Source organism: Triturus cristatus, chromosome 12, assembly GCF_964204655.1.
Source record: "Triturus cristatus chromosome 12, aTriCri1.1, whole genome shotgun sequence".
Lineage (NCBI taxonomy): Eukaryota > Metazoa > Chordata > Amphibia > Caudata > Salamandridae > Triturus > Triturus cristatus.
Genome location: NC_140595.1, coordinates 726,751,810 through 726,774,958, shown reverse-complemented (window position 1 = coordinate 726,774,958; position 23,149 = coordinate 726,751,810). Strand labels below are relative to the sequence as shown.

General features: G+C 40.5%; 5 non-coding genes across 5 annotated transcripts; all 5 read right to left on the bottom strand.

The window, feature by feature from the left end:
- Positions 1–3,513: 3,513 nt before the first annotated feature.
- On the bottom strand, positions 3,514–3,595 carry TRNAS-CGA (transfer RNA serine (anticodon CGA)). The gene has a single exon. It is a non-coding gene; the product is annotated as a tRNA-Ser (tRNA).
- Positions 3,596–7,625: 4,030 nt separating this feature from the next.
- On the bottom strand, positions 7,626–7,707 carry TRNAS-CGA (transfer RNA serine (anticodon CGA)). The gene has a single exon. It is a non-coding gene; the product is annotated as a tRNA-Ser (tRNA).
- Positions 7,708–11,731: 4,024 nt separating this feature from the next.
- Positions 11,732–11,813, bottom strand: TRNAS-CGA (transfer RNA serine (anticodon CGA)). Its single transcript has one exon. It is a non-coding gene; the product is annotated as a tRNA-Ser (tRNA).
- A 5,300-nt stretch (positions 11,814–17,113) lies between these two features.
- TRNAS-CGA (transfer RNA serine (anticodon CGA)) lies at positions 17,114–17,195 on the bottom strand. Its single transcript has one exon. It is a non-coding gene; the product is annotated as a tRNA-Ser (tRNA).
- Positions 17,196–22,501: 5,306 nt separating this feature from the next.
- TRNAS-CGA (transfer RNA serine (anticodon CGA)) lies at positions 22,502–22,583 on the bottom strand. The gene has a single exon. It is a non-coding gene; the product is annotated as a tRNA-Ser (tRNA).
- Positions 22,584–23,149: the final 566 nt, after the last annotated feature.

The window sequence follows — 23,149 nt, the reverse complement described above, 5'->3', positions numbered from 1 at the left end:
GTTGGCCTTAGGACTCTAATCACTTTATCACTACTTTGAGAAAGTGGCTCTGTATATACTGTTCCCAAATAGGTACAGTGTGCACAGTGTCCCCAGTCCCCAGAGGTTTGGCAGAGGCTAAAGTTAGATATAACCTTACTCTCTAAAGTGGTAGCTTGCCGAGCAGTAAGGCAGTATCAGAGTACAGTGTAAAACATTTGTTGTACACACTCAGTCAGCAAATGGTCTCACACACTCAAGAACTGAACTCTAGGCCATTGGTTTGCATACAAAAGATATTGTTGTTTTATTTTAGAACCAACAATAGGTATCAAAATATACTTTCTCAGAATGAGATGCTTTAGTTAAATACTTTGCAATAGGCAATTGACTTTTGCAGGTCATAGTTACAGTTTATTGCAATAGGCAACACAATTTGAATCACAATAATACATTGAGCTCAATGGGAATTTTAAGTTATATGCAATTAATTACTTTCAGGATTAATTTTCTAAATCCAGGACTGGATCCTAGATTCAGTCCTGGGACAGTTCTTGGAAACAAGTGAGTAAATTCGTTTTAGTTACTGTTGTGATTTTTAAGCAATATTTTGCTATTTTAAAAGTTGACACTTAGAAACTTTTGCTGATCAAATTACCAATATTATCCTATGGAAGGAAATTCACTTAGCAGGTAAGTGGGGTTATGGTTACTTTTTCTAGGTCAGTGTTGGATCCTAGATCCAGCACTACTGTACCACCTGTAAGCAGTTGAGAAACTGCGTTTAAGTTATACAGGCGATTTTTAAGGAATATTTACATGTTTGCAAAATCGACACTTAGAAGAAATTTCACAGAAAAACTGTCAATGGTTTCCTATGGAAGAAAATTCAAGTTACGGGTAAAGTACGTTCTCGTTACTTTTGTAATCCAGTGCTGGGCTCCTAGGCTCAGTACTGGGACATCTATCTAAAACAGGTAAACAATTACGTTTTCACAGTTGGTACGATTTTTAAAGAATATTTGTAAGTTTCAAAAATCGACACTTAGAAAATTTTCAGCAAAAAGCAGGCAATGATATCCCATGGAAGGATATTCGAGTTACTGGTAAGTACAGTTAAAATTACTTTTCAGGGTCAGTACCTAGAAAATTTTCAGCAAAAAGCAGGCAATGATATCCCATGGAAGGAAATTCGAGTTACTGGTAAGTACAGTTAAAATTACTTTTCAGGGTCAGTACTGAGCTCCAAGATGCAGCACTGAGGTCTCTCCCGATAACAGGTGAGTAAATCAGAATTCGTTGTTCGGCTGATTTTAGATGAATATTTTAAAGTTCCAAAACTCCACACCACTTAGAAGAATTTCCAAGTGAAACAACTCAATGTTAGCCTATGGAAGAAAAGTGAGTTATCGGCTTTTAGGTAAGTACTCGACTAGCAGAGTTATGGTTCTGGGCATAGACTCAGGGGTCTCCCAGGGGAGTCCCAGCCTACTTGCCAAGCCTTAAACTCCCCTTTTATTACATATAATTTACACCTAAGGTAGGCCCTAGGTAGTCCTAGGTGCATGATGCTATGTAAGTAAAAAATAAGATATGTACTTTGGTGGTTCGCGTGTCCTGTAAGTACCAAACAGTCTATTTCATTTTTCACTACTGTGAGGTCTACCCCTCTCATAGGTTAGCTCTGTGTATTCCCCTATACTTTTTATTTGGTAATTCCATATCGGAGAGGAGTAGCTTTATTTATTTATTGAAAATCCTACTTACTGGTGAGGTTGGATTTAACTTTACTATTTTAGAAATGCCAGTTTTAGAGAGTGAACATTTCTCTGCACTTACTGCTCTATTTGCCTGAAACCTGGCCCCAATACACGTCTGGATTGGGCTGGGTGACAGCAAAATTTGTGCCTTCCCTCTAGAGAGCCACAACACAGGTCACTCAACTGCACCTGGGGGGTGAGCTCCGCTCCCCCTCCAACCCCAATAGGTTCAAGAACGATAATTTATGTAAGTAAATACATTATAGCTACAGCTTATAATCATGCGAGTTTAAATCATCTGTTGTTAGATGGTTTAAATATTTGAAAGGATCTGTTTTTAATAGACATTTTACAAAAACCACTGGTACATTTGCTAATTCTGTAAAATAAACACCCAACTGCCGTGACATTGCCAACCACAATGCCGTGACTCAGATTCGAACAGAGGTTGCTGCGGCCACAACGCAGAGTACTAACCACTATACGATCACGGCGAGCTACTTGGGCTCAACAACATACAGTGACATTGAGAATTTATAATTCGGAACACTCAGGGCTGTTCCTGTGATAGGCTGGATGTATTCATTGCTTCCTTATTCCTCATTCAGAGGCTGCGTCTCCTCAGTGGTTGATAGGCTGAAACCGTTTCCTGGCCGCCTGCTTGTGAAATGCCAGGAGTCAAAGATCACACATTACACTTGCGGACCTGTGATGGGACACCAATGCAGAGAAACCCACCTGGCACAGACCTTCTATTCTGTCTATTAGACCTGCATCTTCCCTGCACCTTTCAAGCCATTTGTATGTGAAGCAAGAAAGAGTTAGAGAGTGATCCATCTACACTTTTATAGGGAGGATGTCGCCGTGAGCTCCTCCCAGCTAATCACACGAACAGCAGAAAAGCAAGATAAATACACAGTTGAGGGGTGGGCTGCATGGTTATGTTTTTGAGTAAATATTGAAACTGACCTCAGTGGCTCATTAGCAGAGCTGCGGCTAATGACTGGTGCCAAATCATGATGAAGCAAGCACCATGGCTCGTAGGGGACCCACAACACGCTTTTCTTAGCTCACTGAATTAAAGTATAAACTTCCGCCGTGTGTGAGTGGTAAAGGCTTGGTAATATGGTTCCTTTTCCAATTCAAGTCTGACAACAAGAGGCAGGAACCACGTGGCTTCGGAAGCTCAGGAAAGTAGCCACCAACCACAGAGAAAGAGAGAACTGGCAGTATGAGAGGTGGAGAAAACAGAAGCGGGAGCAAGGAGCTCAAATGAGATTGATGGCGTTTAAATACAGCGCGTAAAGGAACAGTTACACAGCTAAGAAATGGGAAAGACAGACTAGGGAAAAAAACACAGAAAGAGCCTGTAGATGAAATTCTCTTCCTGGGACAGCAGGTTAAGAGAAATTACACATGGGGAGGTTAAGCATGTAACACGGGGGAGAATAAAAAGAAAATGCAGTTTTATGAAGTGTGTTTGCCAATCCAGCCAGCACTTTTGTTCTATTTCTCTCTTTGCGTCTTTTATTGGTAAAGTAACTTTCAAGTGCATGCGCAGGTATGAATGAGAGAGCAACGGTATAATAATTTGAAGCGTTTACACCAGTGCTAAAGTAGGAATGAGGTGTAGCAAAGACATGAAAGAGGTAGCGATAACAAATATGTGGAGAGGCAATAGTGACACAAAAATAAGCCACCTATTTATAAAACTGAAATGGAAGAAATACTAAAGGTTAACTTCTGAAATTGTAGCTGATAATAAAAAGATTGTCGTTGTTGGCAGGATTCGAACCTGCGCGGGGATACTCCAATGGATTTCGAGTCCATCACCTTAACCACTCGGCCACAACAACTTGCTGTAAGCTGCCTACAAATATTTTGTTTGAAAGTTTTGAAGTTTTCCCACATCAAAGTACTGATATTCTGCAATGCGCTTTTTAAAAACAATGTTTTTTTCATCATGCACGTTCTGTCCTAAAAACAAAAATTGCATGAGTATATCTCTGGATCTGTAAAAGGATACGCTTGCATTCAAACTCTCTTGTGGCACTCAAGTTTTTTGGACCCTGTTGCACTCTGTTTTTGCGCTGCTTTTAGTCTACGACCCATATTACAGAAGTCAACCATCTCTGAGTATTTGGGACTCCTTTGTAAGTGCCTTATCTTTAATCCTTGAAAAGCTCTATAATAAAGGGGTCTGTCAAAGATTGCTTGAATGGAAGATAAAAGAAGGCCCACTTGTCTCACCAAATGCAGTAGAGAAACCTGATGTTTTACTCATGTTATCCTTAGTTCAGTTTTTGGTAGACCTGGCATCCTTAAGGTGGCCTACCAGCAACCTTTTTGCTTTTCACCTCACGTTTTGCTGTATCTTTATGTTGGCCTTAGGACTCTAATCACTTTATCACTACTGTGAGAAAGTGGCTCTGTATATACTGTTCCCAAATAGGTACAGTGTGCACAGAGTCCCCAGTGGTTAGGCAGAGGCTAAAGTTAGATATAACCTTACTCTCTAAAGTGGTAGCTTGCCGAGCAGTAAGGCAGTATCAGAGTACAGTGTAAAACATTTGTTGTACACACTCAGTCAGCAAATGGTCTCACACACTCAAGAACTGAACTCTAGGCCATTGGTTTGCATACAAAAGATATTGTTGTTTTATTTTAGAACCAACAATAGGTATCAAAATATACTTTCTCAGAATGAGATGCTTTAGTTAAATACTTTGCAATAGGCAATTGACTTTTGCAGGTCATAGTTACAGTTTATTGCAATAGGCAACACAATTTGAATCACAATAATACATTGAGCTCAATGGGAATTTTAAGTTATATGCAATTAATTACTTTCAGGATTACTTTTCTAAATCCAGGACTGGATCCTAGATTCAGTCCTGGGACAGTTCTTGGAAACAAGTGAGTAAATTCGTTTTAGTTACTGTTGTGATTTTTAAGCAATATTTTGCTATTTTAAAAGTTGACACTTAGAAACTTTTGCTGATCAAATTACCTATGTTATCCTATGGAAGGAAATTCACTTAGCAGGTAAGTGGGGTTATGGTTACTTTTTCTAGGTCAGTGTTGGATCCTAGATCCAGCACTACTGTACCACCTGTAAGCAGTTGAGAAACTGCGTTTAAGTTATACAGGCGATTTTTAAGGAATATTTACATGTTTGCAAAATCGACACTTAGAAGAAATTTCACAGAAAAACAGTCAATGGTTTCCTATGGAAGAAAATTCAAGTTACGGGTAAAGTACGTTCTCGTTACTTTTGTAATCCAGTGCTGGGCTCCTAGGCTCAGTACTGGGACATCTATCTAAAACAGGTAAACAATTACGTTTTCACAGTTGGTACGATTTTTAAAGAATATTTGTAAGTTTCAAAAATCGACACTTAGAAAATTTTCAGCAAAAAGCAGGCAATGATATCCCATGGAAGGATATTCGAGTTACTGGTAAGTACGGTTAAAATTACTTTTCAGGGTCAGTACCTAGAAAATTTTCAGCAAAAAGCAGGCAATGATATCCCATGGAAGGAAATTCGAGTTACTGGTAAGTACGGTTAAAATTACTTTTCAGGGTCAGTACTGAGCTCCAAGATGCAGCACTGAGGTCTCTCCTGATAACAGGTGAGTAAATCAGAATTCGTTGTTCAGCTGATTTTAGATGAATATTTTAAAGTTCCAAAACTCCACACCACTTAGAAGAATTTCCAAGTGAAACAACTCAATGTTAGCCTATGGAAGAAAAGTGAGTTATCGGCTTTTAGGTAAGTACTCGACTGGCAGAGTTATGGTTCTGGGCATAGACTCAGGGGTCTCCCAGGGGAGTCCCAGCCTACTTGCCAAGCCTTAAACTCCCCTTTTATTACATATACTTTACACCTAAGGTAGGCCCTAGGTAGTCCTAGGTGCATGATGCTATGTAAGTAAAAAATAAGATATGTACTTTGGTGGTTCGCGTGTCCTGTAAGTACCAAACAGTCTATTTCATTTTTCACTACTGTGAGGTCTACCCCTCTCATAGGTTAGCTCTGTGTATTCCCCTATACTTTTTATTTGGTAATTCCATATCGGAGAGGAGTAGCTTTATTTATTTATTGAAAATCCTACTTACTGGTGAGGTTGGATTTAACTTTACTATTTTAGAAATGCCAGTTTTAGAGAGTGAACATTTCTCTGCACTTACTGCTCTATTTGCCTGAAACCTGGCCCCAATACACGTCTGGATTGGGCTGGGTGACAGCAAAATTTGTGCCTTCCCTCTAGAGAGCCACAACACAGGTCACTCAACTGCACCTGGGGGGTGAGCTCCGCTCCCCCTCCAACCCCAATAGGTTCAAGAACGATAATTTATGTAAGTAAATACATTATAGCTACAGCTTATAATCATGCGAGTTTAAATCATCTGTTGTTAGATGGTTTAAATATTTGAAAGGATCTGTTTTTAATAGACATTTTACAAAAACCACTGGTACATTTGCTAATTCTGTAAAATAAACACCCAACTGCCGTGACATTGCCAACCACAATGCCGTGACTCAGATTCGAACCGAGGTTGCTGCGGCCACAACGCAGAGTACTAACCACTATACGATCACGGCGAGCTACTTGGGCTCAACAACATACAGTGACATTGAGAATTTATAATTCGGAACACTCAGGGCTGTTCCTGTGATAGGCTGGATGTATTCATTGCTTCCTTATTCCTCATTCAGAGGCTGCGTCTCCTCAGTGGTTGATAGGCTGAAACCGTTTCCTGGCCGCCTGCTTGTGAAATGCCAGGAGTCAAAGATCACACATTACACTTGCGGACCTGTGATGGGACACCAATGCAGAGAAACCCACCTGGCACAGACCTTCTATTCTGTCTATTAGACCTGCATCTTCCCTGCACCTTTCAAGCCATTTGTATGTGAAGCAAGAAAGAGTTAGAGAGTGATCCATCTACACTTTTATAGGGAGGATGTCGCCGTGAGCTCCTCCCAGCTAATCACACGAACAGCAGAAAAGCAAGATAAATACACAGTTGAGGGGTGGGCTGCATGGTTATGTTTTTGAGTAAATATTGAAACTGACCTCAGTGGCTCATTAGCAGAGCTGCGGCTAATGACTGGTGCCAAATCATGATGAAGCAAGCACCATGGCTCGTAGGGGACCCACAACACGCTTTTCTTAGCTCACTGAATTAAAGTATAAACTTCCGCCGTGTGTGAGTGGTAAAGGCTTGTTAATATGGTTCCTTTTCCAATTCAAGTCTGACAACAAGAGGCAGGAACCACGTGGCTTCGGAAGCTCAGGAAAGTAGCCACCAACCACAGAGAAAGAGAGAACTGGCAGTATGAGAGGTGGAGAAAACAGAAGCGGGAGCAAGGAGCTCAAATGAGATTGATGGCGTTTAAATACAGCGCGTAAAGGAACAGTTACACAGCTAAGAAATGGGAAAGACAGACTAGGGAAAAAAACACAGAAAGAGCCTGTAGATGAAATTCTCTTCCTGGGACAGCAGGTTAAGAGAAATTACACATGGGGAGGTTAAGCATGTAACACGGGGGAGAATAAAAAGAAAATGCAGTTTTATGAAGTGTGTTTGCCAATCCAGCCAGCACTTTTGTTCTATTTCTCTCTTTGCGTCTTTTATTGGTAAAGTAACTTTCAAGTGCATGCGCAGGTATGAATGAGAGAGCAACGGTATAATAATTTGAAGCGTTTACACCAGTGCTAAAGTAGGAATGAGGTGTAGCAAAGACATGAAAGAGGTAGCGATAACAAATATGTGGAGAGGCAATAGTGACACAAAAATAAGCCACCTATTTATAAAACTGAAATGGAAGAAATACTAAAGGTTAACTTCTGAAATTGTAGCTGATAATAAAAAGATTGTCGTTGTTGGCAGGATTCGAACCTGCGCGGGGATACTCCAATGGATTTCGAGTCCATCACCTTAACCACTCGGCCACAACAACTTGCTGTAAGCTGCCTACAAATATTTTGTTTGAAAGTTTTGAAGTTTTCCCACATCAAAGTACTGATATTCTGCAATGCGCTTTTTAAAAACAATGTTTTTTTCATCATGCACGTTCTGTCCTAAAAACAAAAATTGCATGAGTATATCTCTGGATCTGTAAAAGGATACGCTTGCATTCAAACTCTCTTGTGGCACTCAAGTTTTTTGGACCCTGTTGCACTCTGTTTTTGCGCTGCTTTTAGTCTACGACCCATATTACAGAAGTCAACCATCTCTGAGTATTTGGGACTCCTTTGTAAGTGCCTTATCTTTAATCCTTGAAAAGCTCTATAATAAAGGGGTCTGTCAAAGATTGCTTGAATGGAAGATAAAAGAAGGCCCACTTGTCTCACCAAATGCAGTAGAGAAACCTGATGTTTTACTCATGTTATCCTTAGTTCAGTTTTTGGTAGACCTGGCATCCTTAAGGTGGCCTACCAGCAACCTTTTTGCTTTTCACCTCACGTTTTGCTGTATCTTTATGTTGGCCTTAGGACTCTAATCACTTTATCACTACTGTGAGAAAGTGGCTCTGTATATACTGTTCCCAAATAGGTACAGTGTGCACAGAGTCCCCAGTCCCCAGAGGTTAGGCAGAGGCTAAAGTTAGATATAACCTTACTCTCTAAAGTGGTAGCTTGCCGAGCAGTAAGGCAGTATCAGAGTACAGTGTAAAACATTTGTTGTACACACTCAGTCAGCAAATGGTCTCACACACTCAAGAACTGAACTCTAGGCCATTGGTTTGCATACAAAAGATATTGTTGTTTTATTTTAGAACCAACAATAGGTATCAAAATATACTTTCTCAGAATGAGATGCTTTAGTTAAATACTTTGCAATAGGCAATTGACTTTTGCAGGTCATAGTTACAGTTTATTGCAATAGGCAACACAATTTGAATCACAATAATACATTGAGCTCAATGGGAATTTTAAGTTATATGCAATTAATTACTTTCAGGATTACTTTTCTAAATCCAGGACTGGATCCTAGATTCAGTCCTGGGACAGTTCTTGGAAACAAGTGAGTAAATTCGTTTTAGTTACTGTTGTGATTTTTAAGCAATATTTTGCTATTTTAAAAGTTGACACTTAGAAACTTTTGCTGATCAAATTACCTATGTTATCCTATGGAAGGAAATTCACTTAGCAGGTAAGTGGGGTTATGGTTACTTTTTCTAGGTCAGTGTTGGATCCTAGATCCAGCACTACTGTACCACCTGTAAGCAGTTGAGAAACTGCGTTTAAGTTATACAGGCGATTTTTAAGGAATATTTACATGTTTGCAAAATCGACACTTAGAAGAAAGTTCACAGAAAAACAGTCAATGGTTTCCTATGGAAGAAAATTCAAGTTACGGGTAAAGTACGTTCTCGTTACTTTTGTAATCCAGTGCTGGGCTCCTAGGCTCAGTACTGGGACATCTATCTAAAACAGGTAAACAATTACGTTTTCACAGTTGGTACGATTTTTAAAGAATATTTGTAAGTTTCAAAAATCGACACTTAGAAAATTTTCAGCAAAAAGCAGGCAATGATATCCCATGGAAGGATATTCGAGTTACTGGTAAGTACGGTTAAAATTACTTTTCAGGGTCAGTACCTAGAAAATTTTCAGCAAAAAGCAGGCAATGATATCCCATGGAAGGAAATTCGAGTTACTGGTAAGTACGGTTAAAATTACTTTTCAGGGTCAGTACTGAGCTCCAAGATGCAGCACTGAGGTCTCTCCTGATAACAGGTGAGTAAATCAGAATTCGTTGTTCAGCTGATTTTAGATGAATATTTTAAAGTTCCAAAACTCCACACCACTTAGAAGAATTTCCAAGTGAAACAACTCAATGTTAGCCTATGGAAGAAAAGTGAGTTATCGGCTTTTAGGTAAGTACTCGACTGGCAGAGTTATGGTTCTGGGCATAGACTCAGGGGTCTCCCAGGGGAGTCCCAGCCTACTTGCCAAGCCTTAAACTCCCCTTTTATTACATATACTTTACACCTAAGGTAGGCCCTAGGTAGTCCTAGGTGCATGATGCTATGTAAGTAAAAAATAAGATATGTACTTTGGTGGTTCGCGTGTCCTGTAAGTACCAAACAGTCTATTTCATTTTTCACTACTGTGAGGTCTACCCCTCTCATAGGTTAGCTCTGTGTATTCCCCTATACTTTTTATTTGGTAATTCCATATCGGAGAGGAGTAGCTTTATTTATTTATTGAAAATCCTACTTACTGGTGAGGTTGGATTTAACTTTACTATTTTAGAAATGCCACTTTTAGAGAGTGAACATTTCTCTGCACTTACTGCTCTATTTGCCTGAAACCTGGCCCCAATACACGTCTGGATTGGGCTGGGTGACAGCAAAATTTGTGCCTTCCCTCTAGAGAGCCACAACACAGGTCACTCAACTGCACCTGGGGGGTGAGCTCCGCTCCCCCTCCAACCCCAATAGGTTCAAGAACGATAATTTATGTAAGTAAATACATTATAGCTACAGCTTATAATCACGCGAGTTTAAATCATTTGTTGTTAGATGGTTTAAATATTTGAAAGGATCTGTTTTTAATAGACATTTTACAAAAACCACTGGTACATTTGCTAATTCTGTAAAATTAACACCCAACTGCCGTGACATTGCCAACCACAATGCCGTGACTCAGATTCGAACCGAGGTTGCTGCGACCACAACGCAGAGTACTAACCACTATACGATCACGGCGAGCTACTTGGGCTCAACGACATACAGTGACATGGAGAATTTATAATTCGGAACACTCAGGGCTGTTCCTATGATAGGCTGGATGTATTCATTGCTTCCTCATTCCTCATTCAGAGGCTGCGTCTCCTCAGTGGTTGATAGGCTGAAACCGTTTCCTGGCCGCCTGCTTGCTAAATGCCAGGAGTCAAAGATCACACATTACACTTGCGGACCTGTGATGGGACACCAATGCAGAGAAACCCACCTGGCACAGACCTTCTATTCTGTCTATTAGACCTGCATCTTCCCTGCACCTTTCAAGCCATTTGTATGTGAAGCAAGAAAGAGTTAGAGAGTGATCCATCTACACTTTTATAGGGAGGATGTCGCCGTGAGCTCCTCCCAGCTAATCACACGAACAGCAGAAAAGCAGTTGAGGGGTGGGCTGCATGGTTATGTTTTTGAGTAAATATTGAAACTGACCTCAGTGGCTCATTAGCAGAGCTGCGGCTAATGACTGGTGCCAAATCATGATGAAGCAAGCACCATGGCTCGTAGGGGACCCACAACACGCTTTTCTTAGCTCACTGAATTAAAGTATAAACTTCCGCCGTGTGTGAGTGGTAAAGGCTTTTTAATATGGTTCCTTTTCCAATTCAAGTCTGACAACAAGAGGCAGGAACCACGTGGCTTCGGAAGCTCAGGAAAGTAGCCACCAACCACAGAGAAAGAGAGAACTGGCAGTATGAGAGGTGGAGAAAACAGAAGCGGGAGCAAGGAGCTCAAATGAGATTGATGGCGTTTAAATACAGCGCGTAAAGGAACAGTTACACAGCTAAGAAATGGGAAAGACAGACTAGGGAAAAAAACACAGAAAGAGCCTGTAGATGAAATTCTCTTCCTGGGACAGCAGGTTAAGAGAAATTACACATGGGGAGGTTAAGCATGTAACACGGGGGAGAATAAAAAGAAAATGCAGTTTTATGAAGTGTGTTTGCCAATCCAGCCAGCACTTTTGTTCTATTTCTCTCTTTGCGTCTTTTATTGGTAAAGTAACTTTCAAGTGCATGCGCAGGTATGAATGAGAGAGCAACGGTATAATAATTTGAAGCGTTTACACCAGTGCTAAAGTAGGAATGAGGTGTAGCAAAGACATGAAAGAGGTAGCGATAACAAATATGTGGAGAGGCAATAGTGACACAAAAATAAGCCACCTATTTATAAAACTGAAATGGAAGAAATACTAAAGGTTAACTTCTGAAATTGTAGCCGATAATAAAAAGATTCTCGTTGTTGGCAGGATTCGAACCTGCGCGGGGATACCCCAATGGATTTCGAGACCATCACCTTAACCACTCGGCCACAACAACTTGCTGTAAGCTGCCTACAAATATTTTGTTTGAAAGTTTTGAAGTTTTCCCACATCAAAGTACTGATATTCTGCAATGCTCTTTTTAAAAACAATGTTTTTTTCATCATGCACGTTCTGTCCTAAAAACAAAAATTGCATGAGTATATCTCTGGATCTGTAAAAGGATACGCTTGCATTCAAACTCTCTTGTGGCACTCAAGTTTTTTGGACCCTGTTGCACTCTGTTTTTGCGCTGCTTTTAGTCTACGACCCATATTACAGAAGTCAACCATCTCTGAGTATGTGGGACTCCTTTGTAAGTGCCTTATCTTTAATCCTTGAAAAGCTCTATAATAAAGGGGTCTGTCAAAGATTGCTTGAATGGAAGATAAAAGAAGGCCCACTTCTCTCACCAAATGCAGTAGAGAAACCTGATGTTTTACTCATGTTATCCTTAGTTCAGTTTTTGTTAGACCTGGCATCCTTAAGGTGGCCTACCAGCAACCTTTTTGCTTTTCACCTCACGTTTTGCTGTATCTTTATGTTGGCCATAGGACTCTAATCACTTTATCACTACTGTGAGAAAGTGGCTCTGTATATACTGTTCCCAAATAGGTACAGTGTGCACAGCGTCCCCAGTCCCTAGAGGTTTGGCAGAGGCTAAAGTTAGATATAACCTTACTCTCTAAAGTGGTAGCTTGCCGAGCAATAAGGCAGTATCAGAGTACAGTGTAAAACATTTGTTGTACACACTCAGTCAGCAAATGGTCTCACACACTCAAGAACTGAACTCTAGGCCATTGGTTTGCATACAAAAGATATTGTTGTTTAATTTTAGAACCAACAATAGGTATCAAAATATACTTTCTCAGAATGAGATGCTTTAGTTAAATACTTTGCAATAGGCAATTGACTTTTGCAGGTCATAGTTACAGTTTATTGCAATAGGCAATACAATTTGAATCACAATAATACATTGAGCTCAATGGGAATTTTAAGTTATATGCAATTAATTACTTTCAGGATTACTTTTCTAAATCCAGGACTGGATCCTAGATTCAGTCCTGGGACAGTTCTTGGAAACAAGTGAGTAAATTCGTTTTAGTTACTGTTGTGATTTTTAAGCAATATTTTGCTATTTTAAAAGTTGACACTTAGAAACTTTTGCTGATCAAATTACCAATGTTATCCTATGGAAGGAAATTCACTTAGCAGGTAAGTGGGGTTATGGTTACTTTTTCTAGGTCAGTGTTGGATCCTAGATCCAGTACTACTGTACCACCTGTAAGCAGTTGAGAAACTGCGTTTAAGTTATACAGGCGATTTTTAAGGAATATTTACATGTTTGCAAAATCGACACTTAGAAGAAATTTCACAGAAAAACAGTCAATGGTTTCCTATGGAAGAAAATTCAAGTTACGGGAAAAGTACGTTCTCGTTACTTTTGTAATCCAGTGCTGGGCTCCTAGGCTCAGTACTGGGACATCTATCTAAAACAGGTAAACAATTACGTTTTCACAGTTGGTACGATTTTTAAAGAATATTTGTAAGTTTCAAAAATCGACACTTAGAAAATTTTCAGCAAAAAGCAGGCAATGATATCCCATGGAAGGAAATTCGAGTTACTGGTAAGTACGGTTAAAATTACTTTTCAGGGTCAGTACTGAGCTCCAAGATGCAGCACTGAGGTCTCTCCTGATAACAGGTGAGTAAATCAGAATTCGTTGTTCGGCTGATTTTAGATGAATATTTTAAAGTTCCAAAACTCCACACCACTTAGAAGAATTTCCAAGTGAAACAACTCAATGTTAGCCTATGGAAGAAAAGTGAGTTATCGGCTTTTAGGTAAGTACTCGACTGGCAGAGTTATGGTTCTGGGCATAGACTCAGGGGTCTCCCAGGGGAGTCCCAGCCTACTTGCCAAGCCTTAAACTCCCCTTTTATTACATATAATTTACACCTAAGGTAGGCCCTAGGTAGTCCTAGGTGCATGATGCTATGTAAGTAAAAAATAAGATATGTACTTTGGTGGTTCGTGTGTCCTGTAAGTACCAAACAGTCTATTTCATTTTTCACTACTGTGAGGTCTACCCCTCTCATAGGTTAGCTCTGTGTATTCCCCTATACTTTTTATTTGGTAATTCCATATCGGAGAGGAGTAGCTTTATTTATTTATTGAAAATCCTACTTACTGGTGAGGTTGGATTTAACTTTACTATTTTAGAAATGCCACTTTTAGAGAGTGAACATTTCTCTGCACTTACTGCTCTATTTGCCTGAAACCTGGCCCCAATACACGTCTGGATTGGGCTGGGTGACAGCAAAATTTGTGCCTTCCCTCTAGAGAGCCACAACACAGGTCACTCAACTGCACCTGGGGGTGAGCTCCGCTCCCCCTCCAACCCCAATAGGTTCAAGAACGATAATTTATGTAAGTAAATACATTATAGCTACAGCTTATAATCATGCGAGTTTAAATCATTTGTTGTTAGATGGTTTAAATATTTGAAAGGATCTGTTTTTAATAGACATTTTACAAAAACCACTGGTACATTTGCTAATTCTGTAAAATTAACACCCAACTGCCGTGACATTGCCAACCACAATGCCGTGACTCAGATTCGAACCGAGGTTGCTGCGGCCACAACGCAGAGTACTAACCACTATACGATCACGGCGAGCTACTTGGGCTCAACGACATACAGTGACATGGAGAATTTATAATTCGGAAAACTCAGGGCTGTTCCTGTGATAGGCTGGATGTATTCATTGCTTCCTCATTCCTCATTCAGAGGCTGCGTCTCCTCAGTGGTTGATAGGCTGAAACCGTTTCCTGGCCGCCTGCTTGCTAAATGCCAGGAGTCAAAGATCACACATTAGACTTGCGGACCTGTGATGGGACACCAATGCAGAGAAACCCACCTGGCACAGACCTTCTATTCTGTCTATTAGACCTGCATCTTCCCTGCACCTTTCAAGCCATTTGTATGTGAAGCAAGAAAGAGTTAGAGAGTGATCCATCTACACTTTTATAGGGAGGATGTCGCCGTGAGCTCCTCCCAGCTAATCACACGAACAGCAGAAAAGCAAGATAAATACACAGTTGAGGGGTGGGCTGCATGGTTATGTTTTTGAGTAAATATTGAAACTGACCTCAGTGGCTCATTAGCAGAGCTGTGGCTAATGACTGGTGCCAAATCATGATGAAGCAAGCACCATGGCTCGTAGGGGACCCACAACACACTTTTCTTAGCTCACTGAATTAAAGTATAAACTTCCGCCGTGTGTGAGTGGTAAAGGCTTGTTAATATGGTTCCTTTTCCAATTCAAGTCTGACAGCAAGAGGCAGGAACCACGTGGCTTCGGAAGCTCAGGAAAGTAGCCACCAACCACAGAGAAAGAGAGAACTGGCAGTATGAGAGGTGGAAAAAACAGAAGCGGGAGCAAGGAGCTCAAATGAGATTGATGGAGTTTAAATAGAGCGCATAAAGGAACAGTTACACAGCTAAGAAATGGGAAAGACAGACTAGGGAAAAAAACACAGAAAGAGCCTGTAGATGAAATTCTCTTCCTGGGACACCAGGTTAAGAGAAATTACACATGGGGAGGTTAAGCATGTAACACGGGGGAGAATAAAAAAGAAAATGCAGTTTTATGAAGTGTGTTTGCCAATCCAGCCAGCACTTTTGTTCTATTTCTCTCTTTGCGTCTTTTATTGGTAAAGTAACTTTCAAGTGCATGCGCAGGTATGAATGAAAGAGCAACGGTATAATAATTTGAAGCGTTTACACCAGTGCTAAAGTAGGAATGAGGTGTAGCAAAGACATGAAAGAGGTAGCGATAACAAATATGTGGAGAGGCAATATGATTTGATTTGATTTTTCAATTTGTATAGCGCGCGAATGCCAAAAGGCGTCTTGGCGCTGAGATTCCCACTGACTCCTAAGTATGTAGTTAGGGCTGTTTAGCAAAAAGCCATGTTTTGACTCCCTTTCTGAAGGTTTTCAGAGATGGACTGTTTTTCAATTCCAGCGGTAATTGGTTCCACATTTTTGCCGTCTGCACTAGGAAGCGTCTGCCTCCCCAGTTTGTTCTTCTGTATCTGGGTACTTTTATGAGTTTCCTTTGTCCGGATCTCAGAAGTCTATTTGGCTCATACAGTTGTAGGTGTGTTTTTAGAAATTTTGATCCCGTTCCATTTATTGCTTTGTATGCCAAGCATAATGACTTAAATTCTATCCTACTTGCAATTGGGAGCCAATGCAAGCTCTTAAGTTTGTGGCTTACTCTTTCGAACTTTGGAATTTCCAATATCAGCCTCGCTGCTGCTTTCTGCAGGCGTTGTAATTTAAGAAGAATTTTCCTCCTTGCTCCGACATATAGACCATTTCCATAATCCAAACTGGACAAGGCCAATGCCGTCACCACTGTTTTCCGAGAGTCATGCGGTATATAAGGTAGTATTTTTCTTATCATTTTCAGGATGTACCAGAGTGATGATGCTAGTTTGCTTGCTTGAGCGTCAAATGAGAGGTTAGTATCTAGCATTATTCCTAGGTTTTTTACCTTTTCCGACGAATCTGGGCATCTTCCCATATCTGTGGGCCACCATAAAGGTGACCATATGTTTGTGTCACCACCTAGTATCAATACTTCACTCTTATCGCCGTTTAATTTCAAGCAATTCATTTGCATCCATTGGCTGATTTTTGTCATGCAGCATTGGAATTTTGCTGCTGTGTCTTGTACCTCTTTATTTATTGACACCACAATTTGGGTGTCGTCGGCGTAGGATATAGGGGTGAATCCCTCACTTCTTATTATTTGCGCGAGTGGGGCTACATATAAATTAAAAAGCGTGGGGCTCATCGATGATCCCTGCGGAACTCCGCATGGCAAGCTGAACAGATTAGACTTTGCTTCTCCTGATTCAACTGAGAATGTTCTATTTTCCAGATATGAGGCTATAAGAGCACAGGTTGACTCATGAATATTTGCTGTTTTTAGCCGTGTTATGAGGATTTCGTGGCTAACCGTATCGAAGGCCGCCGATAGGTCAAGTAATATCAATGCGGCCTTCGATCCGTTATCCATTATTGTCCTGAGTTCTTCCACTGCTGTGATCAAGGCTGTCTCTGTTCCATGCTCCGCCCTAAAACCAAATTGTGAATGGTCTAGCCATTCTCCGTCCATCAGATGTTGGGATAATTGTTTATTTAGCAATAGTGACACAAAAATAAGCCACCTATTTATAAAACTGAAATGGAAGAAAAACTAAAGGTTAACTTCTGAAATTGTAGCCGATAATAAAAAGATTCTCGTTGTTGGCAGGATTCGAACCTGCGCGGGGATACCCCAATTGATTTCGAGTCCATCGCCTTAACCACTCGGCCACAACAACTTGCTGTAAGCTGCCTACAAATATTTTGTTTGAAAGTTTTGAAGTTTTCCCACATCAAAGTACTGATATTCTGCAATGCGCTTTTTAAAAACAATGTTTTTTTCATCATGCACGTTCTGTCCTAAAAACTACAATTGCATGAGTATATCTCTGGATCTGTAAAAGGATACGCTTGCATTCAAACTCTCTTGTGGCACTCAAGTTTTTTGGACCCTGTTGCACTCTGTTTTTGCGCTGCTTTTAGTCTACGACCCATATTACAGAAGTCAACCATCTCTGAGTATTTGGGACTCCTTTGTAAGTGCCTTATCTTTAATCCTTGAAAAGCTCTATAATAAAGGGGTCTGTCAAAGATTGCTTGAATGGAAGATAAAAGAAGGCCCACTTGTCTCACCAAATGCAGTAGAGAAACCTGATGTTTTACTCATGTTATCCTTAGTTCAGTTTTTGTTAGACCTGGCATCCTTAAGGTGGCCTACCAGCAACCTTTTTGCTTTTCACCTCACGTTTTGCTGTATCTTTATGTTGGCCATAGGACTCTAATCACTTTATCACTACTGTGAGAAAGTGGCTCTGTATATACTGTTCCCAAATAGGTACAGTGTGCACAGCGTCCCCAGTCCCCAGAGGTTTGGCAGAGGCTAAAGTTAGATATAACCTTACTCTCTAAAGTGGTAGCTTGCCGAGCAGTAAGGCAGTATGAGAGTACAGTGTAAAACATGTGTTGTACACACTCAGTCAGCAAATGGTCTCACACACTCAAGAACTGAACTCTAGGCCATTGGTTTGCATACAAAAGATATTGTTGTTTAATTTTAGAACCAACAATAGGTATCAAAATATACTTTCTCAGAATGAGATGCTTTAGTTAAATACTTTGCAATAGGCAATTGACTTTTGCAGGTCATAGTTACAGTTTATTGCAATAGGCAACACAATTTGAATCACAATAATACATTGAGCTCAATGGGAATTTTAAGTTATATGCAATTAATTACTTTCAGGATTACTTTTCTAAATCCAGGACTGGATCCTAGATTCAGTCCTGGGACAGTTCTTGGAAACAAGTGAGTAAATTCGTTTTAGTTACTGTTGTGATTTTTAAGCAATATTTTGCTATTTTAAAAGTTGACACTTAGAAACTTTTGCTGATCAAATTACCAATGTTATCCTATGGAAGGAAATTCACTTAGCAGGTAAGTGGGGTTATGGTTACTTTTTCTAGGTCAGTGTTGGATCCTAGATCCAGCACTACTGTACCACCTGTAAGCAGTTGAGAAACTGCGTTTAAGTTATACAGGCGATTTTTAAGGAATATTTACATGTTTGCAAAATCGACACTTAGAAGAAATTTCACAGAAAAACAGTCAATGGTTTCCTATGGAAGAAAATTCAAGTTACGGGTAAAGTACGTTCTCGTTACTTTTGTAATCCAGTGCTGGGCTCCTAGGCTCAGTACTGGGACATCTATCTAAAACAGGTAAACAATTACGTTTTCACAGTTGGTACGATTTTTAAAGAATATTTGTAAGTTTCAAAAATCGACACTTAGAAAATTTTCAGCAAAAAGCAGGCAATGATATCCCATGGAAGGAAATTCGAGTTACTGGTAAGTACGGTTAAAATTACTTTTCAGGGTCAGTACTGAGCTCCAAGATGCAGCACTGAGGTCTCTCCTGATAACAGGTGAGTAAATCAGAATTCGTTGTTCGGCTGATTTTAGATGAATATTTTAAAGTTCCAAAACTCCACACCACTTAGAAGAATTTCCAAGTGAAACAACTCAATGTTAGCCTATGGAAGAAAAGTGAGTTATCGGCTTTTAGGTAAGTACTCGACTGGCAGAGTTATGGTTCTGGGCATAGACTCAGGGGTCTCCCAGGGGAGTCCCAGCCTACTTGCCAAGCCTTAAACTCCCCTTTTATTACATATAATTTACACCTAAGGTAGGCCCTAGGTAGTCCTAGGTGCATGATGCTATGTAAGTAAAAAATAAGATATGTACTTTGGTGGTTCGCGTGTCCTGTAAGTACCAAACAGTCTATTTCATTTTTCACTACTGTGAGGTCTACCCCTCTCATAGGTTAGCTCTGTGTATTCCCCTATACTTTTTATTTGGTAATTCCATATCGGAGAGGAGTAGCTTTATTTATTTATTGAAAATCCTACTTACTGGTGAGGTTGGATTTAACTTTACTATTTTAGAAATGCCACTTTTAGAGAGTGAACATTTCTCTGCACTTACTGCTCTATTTGCCTGAAACCTGGCCCCAATACACGTCTGGATTGGGCTGGGTGACAGCAAAATTTGTGCCTTCCCTCTAGAGAGCCACAACACAGGTCACTCAACTGCACCTGGGGGGTGAGCTCCGCTCCCCCTCCAACCCCAATAGGTTCAAGAACGATAATTTATGTAAGTAAATACATTATAGCTACAGCTTATAATCATGCGAGTTTAAATCATTTGTTGTTAGATGGTTTAAATATTTGAAAGGATCTGTTTTTAATAGACATTTTACAAAAACCACTGGTACATTTGCTAATTCTGTAAAATTAACACCCAACTGCCGTGACATTGCCAACCACAATGCCGTGACTCACATTCGAACCGAGGTTGCTGCGGCCACAACGCAGAGTACTAACCACTATACGATCACGGCGAGCTACTTGGGCTCAACGACATACAGTGACATGGAGAATTTATAATTCGGAACACTCAGGGCTGTTCCTGTGATAGGCTGGATGTATTCATTGCTTCCTCATTCCTCATTCAGAGGCTGCGTCTCCTCAGTGGTTGATAGGCTGAAACCGTTTCCTGGCCGCCTGCTTGCTAAATGCCAGGAGTCAAAGATCACACATTAGACTTGCGGACCTGTGATGGGACACCAATGCAGAGAAACCCACCTGGCACAGACCTTCTATTCTGTCTATTAGACCTGCATCTTCCCTGCACCTTTCAAGCCATTTGTATGTGAAGCAAGAAAGAGTTAGAGAGTGATCCATCTACACTTTTATAGGGAGGATGTCGCCGTGAGCTCCTCCCAGCTAATCACACGAACAGCAGAAAAGCAAGATAAATACACAGTTGAGGGGTGGGCTGCATGGTTTTGTTTTTGAGTAAATATTGAAACTGACCTCAGTGGCTCATTAGCAGAGCTGTGGCTAATGACTGGTGCCAAATCATGATGAAGCAAGCACCATGGCTCGTAGGGGACCCACAACACACTTTTCTTAGCTCACTGAATTAAAGAATAAACTTCCGCCGTGTGTGAGTGGTAAAGGCTTGTTAATATGGTTCCTTTTCCAATTCAAGTCTGACAGCAAGAGGCAGGAACCACGTGGCTTCGGAAGCTCAGGAAAGTAGCCACCAACCACAGAGAAAGAGAGAACTGGCAGTATGAGAGGTGGAGAAAACAGAAGCGGGAGCAAGGAGCTCAAATGAGATTGATGGAGTTTAAATAGAGCGCATAAAGGAACAGTTACACAGCTAAGAAATGGGAAAAACAGACTAGGGAAAAAAACACAGAAAGAGCCTGTAGATGAAATTCTCTTCCTGGGACACCAGGTTAAGAGAAATTACACATGGGGAGGTTAAGCATGTAACACGGGGGAGAATAAAAAAGAAAATGCAGTTTTATGAAGTGTGTTTGCCAATCCAGCCAGCACTTTTGTTCTATTTCTCTCTTTGCGTCTTTTATTGGTAAAGTAACTTTCAAGTGCATGCGCAGGTATGAATGAAAGAGGAACGGTATAATAATTTGAAGCGTTTACACCAGTGCTAAAGTAGGAATGAGGTGTAGCAAAGACATGAAAGAGGTAGCGATAACAAATATGTGGAGAGGCAATATGATTTGATTTGATTTGATTTTTCAATTTGTATAGCGCGCGAATGCCAAAAGGCGTCTTGGCGCTGAGATTCCCACTGACTCCTAAGTATGTAGTTAGGGCTGTTTAGCAAAAAGCCATGTTTTGACTCCCTTTCTGAAGGTTTTCAGAGATGGACTGTTTTTCAATTCCAGCGGTAATTGGTTCCACATTTTTGCCGTCTGCACTAGGAAGCTTCTGCCTCCCCAGTTTGTTCTTCTGTATCTGGGTACTTTTATGAGTTTCCTTTGTCCGGATCTCAGAAGTCTATTTGGCTCATACAGTTGTAGGTGTGTTTTTAGAAATTTTGATCCCGTTCCATTTATTGCTTTGTATGCCAAGCATAATGACTTAAATTCTATCCTACTTGCAATTGGGAGCCAATGCAAGCTCTAAAGTTTGTGGCTTACTCTTTCGAACTTTGGTATTTCCAATATCAGCCTCGCTGCTGCATTCTGCAGGCGTTGTAATTTAAGAAGAATTTTCCTCCTTGCTCCGACATATAGACCATTTCCATAATCCAAACTGGACAAGGCCAATGCCGTCACCACTGTTTTCCGAGAGTCATGCGGTATATAAGGTAGTATTTTTCTTATCATTTTCAGGATGTACCAGAGTGATGATGCTAGTTTGCTTGCTTGAGCGTCAAATGAGAGGTTAGTATCTAGCATTATTCCTAGGTTTTTTACCTTTTCCGACGAATCTGGGCATCTTCCCATATCTGTGGGCCACCATAAAGGTGACCATATGTTTGTGTCACCACCTAGTATCAATACTTCACTCTTATCGCCGTTTAATTTCAAGCAATTCATTTGCATCCATTGGCTGATTTTTGTCATGCAGCATTGGAATTTTGCTGCTGTGTCTTGTACCTCTTTATTTATTGACACCACAATTTGGGTGTCGTCGGCGTAGGATATAGGGGTGAATCCCTCACTTCTTATTATTTGCGCGAGTGGGGCTACATATAAATTAAAAAGCGTGGGGCTCATCGATGATCCCTGCGGAACTCCGCATGGCAAGCTGAACAGATTAGACTTTGCTTCTCCTGATTCAACTGAGAATGTTCTATTTTCCAGATATGAGGCTATAAGAGCACAGGTTGACTCATGAATATTTGCTGTTTTTAGCCGTGTTATGAGGATTTCGTGGCTAACCGTATCGAAGGCCGCCGATAGGTCAAGTAATATCAATGCGGCCTTCGATCCGTTATCCATTATTGCCCTGAGTTCTTCCACTGCTGTGATCAAGGCTGTCTCTGTTCCATGCTCCGCCCTAAAACCAAATTGTGAATGGTCTAGCCATTCTCCGTCCATCAGATGTTGGGATAATTGTTTATTTAGCAATAGTGACACAAAAATAAGCCACCTATTTATAAAACTGAAATGGAAGAAATACTAAAGGTTAACTTCTGAAATTGTAGCCGATAATAAAAAGATTCTCGTTGTTGGCAGGATTCGAACCTGAGCGGTGATACCCCAATTGATTTCGAGTCCATCGCCTTAACCACTCGGCCACAACAACTTGCTGTAAGCTGCCTACAAATATTTTGTTTGAAAGTTTTGAAGTTTTCCCACATCAAAGTACTGATATTCTGCAATGCGCTTTTTAAAAACAATGTTTTTTTCATCATGCACGTTCTGTCCTAAAAACAAAAATTGCATGAGTATATCTCTGGATCTGTAAAAGGATACGCTTGCATTCAAACTCTCTTGTGGCACTCAAGTTTTTTGGACCCTGTTGCACTCTGTTTTTGCGCTGCTTTTAGTCTACGACCCATATTACAGAAGTCAACCATCTCTGAGTATGTGGGACTCCTTTGTAAGTGCCTTATCTTTAATCCTTGAAAAGCTCTATAATAAAGGGGTCTGTCAAAGATTGCTTGAATGGAAGATAAAAGAAAGCCCACTTGTCTCACCAAATGCAGTAGAGAAACCTGATGTTTTACTCATGTTATCCTTAGTTCAGTTTTTGTTAGACCTGGCATCCTTAAGGTGGCCTACCAGCAACCTTTTTGCTTTTCACCTCACGTTTTGCTGTATCTTTATGTTGGCCATAGGACTCTAATCACTTTATCACTACTGTGAGAA